The sequence below is a fragment of the Salvelinus sp. IW2-2015 genome, linkage group LG23, assembly GCF_002910315.2.
Source record: "Salvelinus sp. IW2-2015 linkage group LG23, ASM291031v2, whole genome shotgun sequence".
Classification (NCBI taxonomy): Eukaryota; Metazoa; Chordata; class Actinopteri; order Salmoniformes; family Salmonidae; genus Salvelinus; species Salvelinus sp. IW2-2015.
The window spans coordinates 23,510,762-23,521,063 of record NC_036863.1 but is presented as its reverse complement, the minus strand read 5'-3'; the positions used below and the strand labels follow the sequence as shown (position 1 = coordinate 23,521,063).

At 44.6% G+C, this 10,302-nt stretch overlaps 1 pseudogene; it reads right to left on the bottom strand.

Moving 5' to 3' along the window:
• Positions 1–10,302, bottom strand: part of LOC111950517 (mediator of RNA polymerase II transcription subunit 13-like) — a 167,437-nt pseudogene that overhangs the window by 64,974 nt on the left and 92,161 nt on the right.

Here is a 10,302-nt window from a genome sequence, read left to right as displayed (position 1 = left end):
AGCACAATCGTTGCACGACTGTACCTAACCATAAACATCAATGCCTTTCTTAAAATCAATACACAGAAGTATATATTTTTAAACCTGCATATTTAGCTAAAAGAAATCCAGGTTAGCAGGCAATATTATCCAGGTGAAATTGTTCTCAAACTTCTCTTGCGTTCATTGCACGCAGAATCAGGGTATATGCAACAGTTTGGGCCGCCTGGCTCGTTGCGAACTAATTTGCCAGAATTTTACGTAATTATGACATAACATTCAAGGTTGTGCAATGTAACAGGAATATTTAAACTTATGGATGCCACCCGTTAGATAAAATACGGAACGGTTCCGTATTTCACTAAAATAATAAACGTTTTGTTTTCGAAATGATAGTTTCCGGATTCGACCATATTAATGACCAAAGGCTCATATTTCTGWGTGTTATTATGTTATAATTAAGTCTATTATTTGATATTTAATAGAGCAGTCTGACTGAGRGGTGGTAGGCAGCAGCAGGCTTGTAAGCATTCATTCAAACAACACTTTCGTGCGTTTTCCAGCAGCTGTTTATGACTTTAAGCCTATCAACTCCCGAGATTAGGCTGGTGTAACCGATGTGAAATGGCTAGCTAGTTAGCGGGGTGCGCGCTAATAGCGTTTCAAACGTCACTCGCTCTGWGACTTGGAGTAGTTGTTCCCCTTGCTCTGCATGGTTTTGTAATAAAATGCTATATAAAATGCTAATTAATTACTTAAAAATCATACAATGTGATTTTCTGGATTTTTGTTTTAGATTCCGTCTCTCACAGTTGAAGTGTACCTATTATAAAAATTACAGACCTCTACATGCTTTGTAAGTAGGAAAACCTGCAAAATCGGCAGTGTATCAAATACTTGTTCTCCCCACTGTACTCAATCTTTCTCAATCAGTCTGTATTTAGAATGCTTACTTAGTTGTGTTCATCATATATTTCTTCTTATTTTTTTGTATTACATTGTCATTGATTGTTGGGTTTTGAGTTTGCGAGAAAGGCCTTTCACTGTATTTGTGCACGTGACATTAAAACTTGAAACTAACAGGGGCTGGCTGGCTTGAGGGAGGGAGGGAGAAGGGGGAGAGAAGGCAGTCTCACAGAGAGAGAACATCTAGAACACACACAGTGCTGGCCAGCTAAATGCAAGCCACTCAAGGTCAGGACATTTTAAGGAGAAGGCTTGCAGTCAATCTATATTCATATTCCCACCACATTGAGATTAAATGGAGGGGCCATAGTAGCTAGTAAGTGGATGGTGACCTCACCAGACAATTGAGTGAACATCCAGTTTCCTCAGAGACTACAATAGGAAACAGACAGTGTGACAAGACTGACTGAATCATACACACCTCTGATGTTCTATGCCGTCCACTCCATAATACACAACCCTCCTTCCGTCCCCTTCTCTCTTTCTGTCTCCATCTCCCTGAAGACWTGGTAAATATGCTCAGATCAGTCAAAGGTGCTGAGAGTTCATTACATTCACGCTGCTCTGTTTTATGAGGTCATATCTTGAAAAGGCTGGGGTGCTCTGCCGCACACTAAACCAAGCCTGTCAGAGACGAGAGGAGGGAGGGAGGGAGGGAGGGGGTAGAAGAAGGGAGGTGTAGGAGGGCGGGGGACTAGCAGACGTCAGCCCCTCTCTGCCGCTACGCTCGGGCTGCTAAAACAGACACATAGCTCATGGCGAGAACACATACCGGCACACACACCCTGGGAATTCTGCGGGTTTGTTTGTACTGATGTCAAATACACAACCACCACCCATTCATAGAAGGGCAGTGCTCTGACATAAAGTACTGGTCACATCAGTGGTCCCACCACAGAGCATTAAACGCCATCTTTAATTGAAGATAATTTGATGACCAGAGGACAATTGATACCACATTAAACCCATTGATCCATTTGCCTGTGCACTATGGCACCAAACACATAGAGCAGCATATCTTCCAGTCTGCAACCTCAAGTCCCATACGTGGTATTGGCAGGTTGGTATGTTGGAAAAAGAGCAGAGGCAGTACAGTACAGTAGCTAAAGGTCTGGYCCACTATCTGATACACTTTCCAAACCCTGATATAGCATACTACTGACATATACTAGTGACTGAAGAGAGACAGACAAAGTGGAAAGCTGTGCTGTGCTATCTAATTACAGTATCTATCTATCTAAACTCAGCAAAAAAAGAAACGTCCCTTTTTCAGGACCCTGTCTTTCAAACATAATTTATATAAATCCAAATAACTTCAAAGATCTTTATTGTAAAGGGTTTAAATACTGTTTCCCATGTTTGTTCAATGAACCATAAACAATTAATGAACATGCCCGTGTGGAACGGCCGTTAAGACACTAACAGCTTACCGTCTGTAGGCAATTAAGGTCACAGTTATGAAAACTTAGGACACTAAAGAGGCCATTCCACTGACTCTGAAAAACACCAAAAGAAAGATGCCCATGGTCCCTGCTCATCTGCGTGAACGTGCCTTAGGCGTGCTGCAAGGAGGCATGAGGACTGCAGATGTGGCCAGGGCAATAAATGTCAATGTCCATACTGTGAGACGCCTTAGACAGTGCTACAGGGAGACAGGACAGACAGCTGATCGTCCTCACACATGGCAGACCACGTGTAACAACGCCTGCACAGGATCGGTACATTCGAAAATCACACCTGCGGGACAGGTACAGSATGGCAACAACATCTGCCCGAGTTACACCAGGAARGCACAATCCCTCCATCAGTGCTCAGACTGTCTGCAATAGGCTGAGAGAAGCTGGACTGAGAGCTTGTAGGCCTGTTGGGCACAAACCCACCGTCGCTGGACCAGACAGGACTGGCAAAAAGTGCTCACTGACGAGTCGCGGTTTTGTCTCATTCATGTTCGGATTCATGTTTATCGTCGAAGGAATGAGCATTACACCGAGGCCTGTACTCTGGAGCGGGATCGATTTGGAGGTGGAGGGGCCGTCATGGTCTGGGCGGTGTGTCACAGCATCATCGGACTGAGCTTGTTGTCATTGCAGGCAATCTCAACGCTGTGCTTTACAGGGAAGACATCCTCCTCCCTCATGTGGTACCCTTCCTGCAGGCTCATCCTGACATGACCCTCCAACATGACAATGCCACCAGCCATACTGCTCGTTCTGTGCGTGATTTCCTGCAAGACAGGAATGTCAGTGTTCTGCCATAGCCAGCGAAGAGCCTGAATCTCAACCCCATTGTTGGATCAGAGGGTGAGGGCTAGGGCCATTCCYCCCATAAATGTCCCGGAACGTGCAGGTGCCTTGGTGGAAGAGTGGGGTAACATCTCACAGAAAGAACTGGCAAATCTGGTGCAGCACATGAGGAGGAGATGCACTGCAGTGCTTAAAACCTCTCTGGACCACCCATCCCGGATCCGGGATAACTGTCATCAGAAATGCTGACTAGCATAGCCTAGCCTAGTGCCACAGGGATATAATATAATATAATTTTATGAAATCACAAGTCCAATACAGCAAATGAAAGATAAACATCTTGTGAATCCAGCCAACATGTCCGATTTTTTAAATGTTTTACAGCGAAAACACAACATATATTTATGTTAGCTCACCACCATATCCCAAAAAACACAGCCATTTTTTCACAGCAAAGATAGCTTTCACAAAACCCACAAATAGAGATAAAATTAATCACTAACCTTTGAACAACTTCATCAGATGACAGTCATATGACARCATGTTATACAATACATTTATGTTTTGTTCGYTTATGTYCATATTTATAGCCAGAAATCGTGGTTTTACATTGGCGCCATGTTCAGAAATGGCTCCAAAATAGCGAAAGTAATTACAGATAGCAACGTGAAATACAGAAATACTCATAAACTTTGATGAAAGATACATGTTTAACATATAATTAAAGATACACTGGTTCTTAATGCAACCGCTGTGTTAGATTTAAAAAATAACTTTAGTAAAAAGCACAGCATGCAATAATCTGAGACAGCGCTCAGCCATTCTCCGCCATGTTGGAGTCAACAGAAATACGAAATTACATCATAAATATTCCCTTACCTTTGATGATCTTTCATCAGAATGCAGTGCCAGGAATCCTAGTTCCAGAATAAATCGTTGTTTTGTTTTATAATGTCCATTACTTCTGTCGAATAGCAACTTTGGCTAGCATGTGTAGTACACGTGTCCAAACACTTGCGCAATTGAACGAAACACTTGAACGAAACTTAAACAAAGTCTGTATTACAAGTCGAATAAACTGGGTCAAACTCTTGAGAATCCATCTTCAGGATGTTTTTTCTCACATATATATCCAATAACGTTCCCAAACGGAGCATTTCTTCATGTCTATTCTAACGCAGTGCAGACAAAGACATCACATGCCCTCTGTGCCGGCCAAGAACTGGCTCTGCCTGACCATTCACTCCAAAGGCTCTCATCCCGGTCCCAATAAGCTACATGCTTCATTCCACGTTCTACGCCTGTGACATCTAGTGAAGGCGTATGAAGTGCATACAGATCCATAATATTAAGGCAATTGAAAGGCGATGCCTTTCACAGCGACCATTTCAGAATTTTCACTTCCTGTTTGAGGTTTGCCTGCCATATGAGTTCTGTTTTACTCACACATATAATTCAAGCAGTTTTAAACTTCAGAGTGTTTCTATCCAATAGTAATAATAATATGCATATCATATGACCTAGGACGAGTATGAGGCCTTTAATTTGGGCACAAAATTCAGCAAGATGAAAATGTCGCCCCTATACCTAAGAAGTAATGCAGCTGGTACCACACCAGACTGTTACTTGGATTTTTGACCCCCCCCCCCCCTTTGTTCGGACACATTATTCCATTCTGTTGTCACATGTCTGTGGAACTTGTTCAGTTTTATGTCTCAGTTGTTGAATCTTGTTATGTTCATACAAATATTTACCACTGTTAAGGTTTGCTGAAAATAAACACAGTTGACAGTGAGAGGACGTTTCTTCTTTGCTGAGTTTATATATCCATTAACCTGCTATTGCATCTACAGAGCAGGAGGTTTTAAAGGGGCAATCCGTAGTTGAAACACATTACAAAGCGTCTTCCCCGCCACTATTTCTGTAAAAGCTGAATGATGGGGCTGGAGAAATGTAACCACTCTCAAATTCATAGAAAGAGCTATGGATGCCAATGAACTGACCATCCATCATATCATTTATTTATTTTTTACCATGTTTTGAGGGCTTACCAGTGTTTGTTTACATTTACATTAATTTTACATTTAAACAGCACCAGGCTCTAACTTAATTGACATATTCTTGTGAGGCTAGTGGATGAAAGAATGACTGCAGCTAGTTTCCCTGTGCAGTGCTGCGCTCAGTCAGATCAGAGAATGGACAGCTAGTTCACCATTATTAGGTTCCAGGTGGAAGGAGTGGGGTGGAAGGAGTGGGGGTGGAAGGGCAGGGGGTGGAGGAATGTGGAGGTGGGTAGGAAGATGGTGAAGGATGGGGGGAAGGAGTGGGGTGGTGAAGGAGTGGTTGGGAAGGAGTGGGTGGAGAAGGAGTGGGGTGGGAAGAGGGGTGGGAAAGTGGAAGGTGGGTAGGCATTTTTAGTTAACCTAAGGCAAAGCCCTTGTGCCTGGTGTAATGATTCGCTCCTCAGCTTTCCTCCTTTCTCCTCCTCTTTTTGTTAGGATTTATTTTGTTGCAGTGTTTTTGTAGGCTCCCTCCTCTCTGTCCTCTGTGTGTCTTTTTACAGCTGCTGCCGTTGGGAACCGCTAATTGTACAGATGTCTCCACGCAGCAGACCTCGCTAGTGGGGACAGCCCACTGAGGCTAGAGGAGGAAGGACAGAGGGAGGAAGAAATATCAAGAGGAAAAAGAAGGTGGAGGGAGAGAGAAATTAGATGAGATGAGGATGGAGCAGGGCGAGAGGTGGAGAAAAGAGGGAGGCGGTAAGTGAGGAAGAGTAGGGCGACAAAAGCAGAACATTGATAGATGGGGGGGACAGAGGGGGTGTGTGAGGGCTGCTGGTGGCACATTCTACTGTCAGGCTGTCTGATGAAGGAGCAGAGCGGAGGAGAGGAGCCTGTTCATACCTGAGGATTACCCCTGTTCTTTTAAGAGACATGACACGAAGCTGAGAGAACAGCAGTCTGGTTCTCACACAGCACTGATACTACCCACTGCTTCTTCCTCTTTTTTCCCCTTTGGGTCTACAATGTGCTCAAAAACCAATGATACATGTTCACTTAAGCAATGACTCCTTTCCCTGAGGGTGTGGGTGAAAGGACTGTCTGTGTTGTGTGTGTGTGTGTGTGTGTGTGTGTGTGTGTGTGTGTGTGTGTGTGTGTGTGTGTGTGTGTGTGTGTGTGTGTGTGTGTGTGTGTGTCTGCATGCATGTGCATATCTGCAGTGCATGTGTATGTATATGTGTGTGCGCGTGCACAGGTGTGTGTACACTCCACCTACCTTGGAATGGGTTGGAGGCCTGCTGGGCCAGGGTGAGGTGCTCGTCACTCAGCTGGTAGACAGGCTGGTGCTGGTTGATCTCTACGCTGGTGCACACGTTACTCTCCCCGTGGAGGAAGAAGGTGAACGAGCATGACAGGTGTTCACTGTGGAGAGAGAGAAAGAAAGAGAAAGAGCACAGAGTGAGTCATTTTAGCTTGGATGATTCTGGAAGCGGAAGTGTGTGAACTGTTGAATGATACAACAGAGGAAGAGCGAGGGCGAGGATGAGAGGGGGAGCCATAGAAGATGAGAGAGGGCAAAACACTGAATTTGCCTGCTAATGGCTGGACGGAGGAGCGGAGAGATTTTGGGAGATAACAATGACATCGTTCAGCCATGGAGCAAAATCTCTAACTTGACAGGGTCTCCTGGGTAGAATACCAAAGGTGGAGAGGGGTTAGGGAAATGATATGTCACTGATTTAACAGAGACCTAATATGACATCATCACAATCAAAATAAAGTCGTTTCAAACATCTGTATTCTTATACTACAGCAGAATGCTGAGTCTGTACTGTAGTGTGTGTAGTGTGTATGTTGTTTGCACTCCAAGTGACCAACAAAGTGGGCTAACTCTGAGGCATGAACTCTTGAGAACCCTAACCCACACATACAGAGTTAAAGACATGCCACACAAAGCTCTGATGCTGAAAAACACACCGGTCGCAGCCAGCGCGACTTCGATTGGGGTGAGAGGAAGCGAGAGAGAGAGATAGAGGGAGTAGAGAACGAAAGCGAGCAGAAGCGAGAGAGATGGAAGGAGTGACAGGGAAATAAAGCGAGAGAGAGAGAGACTATTGTTTCCAGCCTCCCTCTCTCTCTGCTTCCTCTCATCCTACGCAGCACAGCCACCTGACAGAAGACCAAATGAAAGCGGACGCGGTTAATTTAGTAGAGGATCAAAGAGGGGTTGCCTCCTTAGAGGATTTGGTTAAGTAAATATCTATCCCGCTTCTCTACCACTCTGTCTCTCTCTCCCTCCATCTCTCCCTGGCAGAGCTGCTGCTGCAGAGGATTAAAGAAAAGAATGGGAATGAAAAAGGAGTGAAGGAATCAGACTAATAATATATCATTATCATGAGACAGGTCTGAGGAAGAACTGAGTGGCACAAGGCTGGAGGAGAGAAACATTTCCACTACAGATTAATGTATACTAGACATGCACTAACAAGGATAGCCTATACAATGCAATAAGACTGTAAGTTTGTTATATCCTTGATTTTAAAAAAAAATGTAATGCATGGGCTTTAGCTAAGTGGGCTAATACAGTCGTAAGACATGCAGGAGACCCGGTTTGAACCCAGTCAGTCACAAGATCAAGATTAAATAGGGAGTGGAATAGCTATCTGAGGAAGTGCTATGACAGGGCAATTCAAATATATTGTTATGGGGGCCAAATTAAGTTTATCGTCACACTCCCTTCTAACACAATAGAGGGGAACAGAAGGCATGACCATGTTCCAGAGAATCTTATCTTWCAGGAATGGGGTCATAATAGCTAATAACACAAACGGTTCAAACACTAGAGCCAAACTCATACTGTATGAATAAGCAAATTCAAAATGCCACATTGGTTTCAGAAACAGTCAGAAACCTGTTTAACAGAGAGTGTTTGATTATACCGGATCTCTTCTGCCATTCCTTTTTGGACAAGTACCAGGATGTTGTCTGGTTTTGAATTAGAATTTATAGAACTGAATTTGAAAACTGAATCTGAATGTATTTGATAAGTTGAATGCAGTGCCTTCAGAGAGTATTCACACCCCTTGATTTTTTTCCACATTTTGTTGGTATTACAGCCTGAATTTAAACTGGATTAAATTGAGTTTTTTTGTCACTGGCCTACACACAACACCCCATAATATCAAAGTGGAATTATGTTTCATTTTTTTAATACAAATTAATAAAAAATGAAAAGCTGAAATGTCTTGAGTCAATAAGTATTCAACCCCTTTCATGACAATCCTACATATGTTCAGGAGTAAAACTTATCTTAACAAGTCACATAAGTTGCATGGACTCACTGTTTGTGCAAAAAATAGTGTTTAACATGATTTTTTAATTACTACCTAATTTCTGTACCTCACACATACAGATAATTGTAAGGTTGCAGTCCCACACTGAAAATTGCTGTTTAGCATTGAACAACAACCAATTTAACAGAGCATGAATATATACTTCTTTTTTTTTTAAACAGAATAATGTGCAAATATTGTCAAATCCAGGTGTGAAAAGATTTACCCAGAAAGACTCACAGCTGTAATCACTGCTAACGGTGATTCTAACATGTATTGACTCGGGTGTGAATACTTATGTAAATGAGATATTTCTGTATTTTATTTTCAATACATTTGCAAAAATGTTATCAATTTTTAACTAAAAAAAAGTTGGAATCAGTCAAGGGGTATGGTAAACTTTGGTAAACTTTAAATTATAGTTTGTAACTAGACAAAGAATGCAATATTAACCATACTGAATATMAATATATAAATACAGAATTTGAATATTCAATTAAATTGAAATATCATTTTTAAACTGAATGTAATAGTCATTCAATTCCGTTTGAAATCATGAAATACAAGTCTTAATTTACAAATTCAATATCTACATGCAAAAATCTTGAATTCAAATGAAATCGCTCCATAATTTCCTCACTACGGTCTGTCTGTCTCTGGAATAGCCTCCCTCTTTCTCCTGTCTGTCTCCACTCAGACATTCTGGCTGTTCTGCTGATGTTAGGTTCCAACAGAGCAGCCTGTCTCTGCCTGTACTGGGGCCTTGGGGCAGCCTGCCTGGGAGGTCAAGTGGGAGGCCTCTCCTGCCCCCAGGGCAGCCTGACTGGGAGGTCAAAGTGGGACGGCCTTCTCCTGCCCCCAGGGCAGCCTGACTGGGAGGTCAAAGTGGGACGGTCTCTCCCTGCCCCAGGCAGCCTGACTGGGAGTTCACAGTGGGACGGTCTCTCCCTGCCCCAGGGCAGCCTGACTGGGAGGTCACAGTGGGACGGTCTCTCCCTGCCCCAGGCAGCCTGACTGGGAGGTCACAGTGGGACGGTCTCTCCCTGCCCCCAGGGCAGCCTGACTGGGAGTTCACAGTGGGCCGGTCTCTCCCTGCCCCCAGGGCAGCCTGACTGGGAGGTCACAGTGGGACGGTCTCTCCCTGCCCCCAGGGCAGCCTGACTGGGAGGTACACAGTGGGACGGTCTCTCCCTGCCCCCAGGGCAGCCTGACTGGGAGGTCAAAGTGGGAGCGGTCTTCCCCTGCTGCCCCAGGGAAGCCTGACTGGGAGGGTCAAAAGTGGGAGGGACAGAGTCTCACGAACATCTTCTGGCCACGCTATTTACAGATCACCAGAGAAAATCAAATGGGCAAGTCCTGAAAATCCCTCTTCCGTACATGAAAAAAACAAAAAACTAGGACGAAGGACGGTGAGTTAGTGACTTTACTGGAGGAGGAGGAAAAGAGAGAGCATTCAGGCTGCCTTGGGGGCAGGTGGAGAGACCGAGTCACACTCACGTATATGACCTGCCCAGTCAGAGCTTCCCTGGGGGCGGAGACGACCTCCCACTTATCTGGGGGAGGAACGAACCGCGTACCCAGTCAGGCTGGCCCCTGGGGGCAGGGAGAGAGACCGTCCAAACTACGTGACGTCCCGTTCAGACGCTGCCACGTGGGGCAGGAGAGACGACGTACACCCAAGCTAGTGACTCCGCAGTCAGGCCTTTGCTGGGGAGCAGGGAGAGACCAGCGTCCCTAGCTGTGACTTCCCGTCAGGCACCTGCCGCTGGGGGCAGGGAGAGA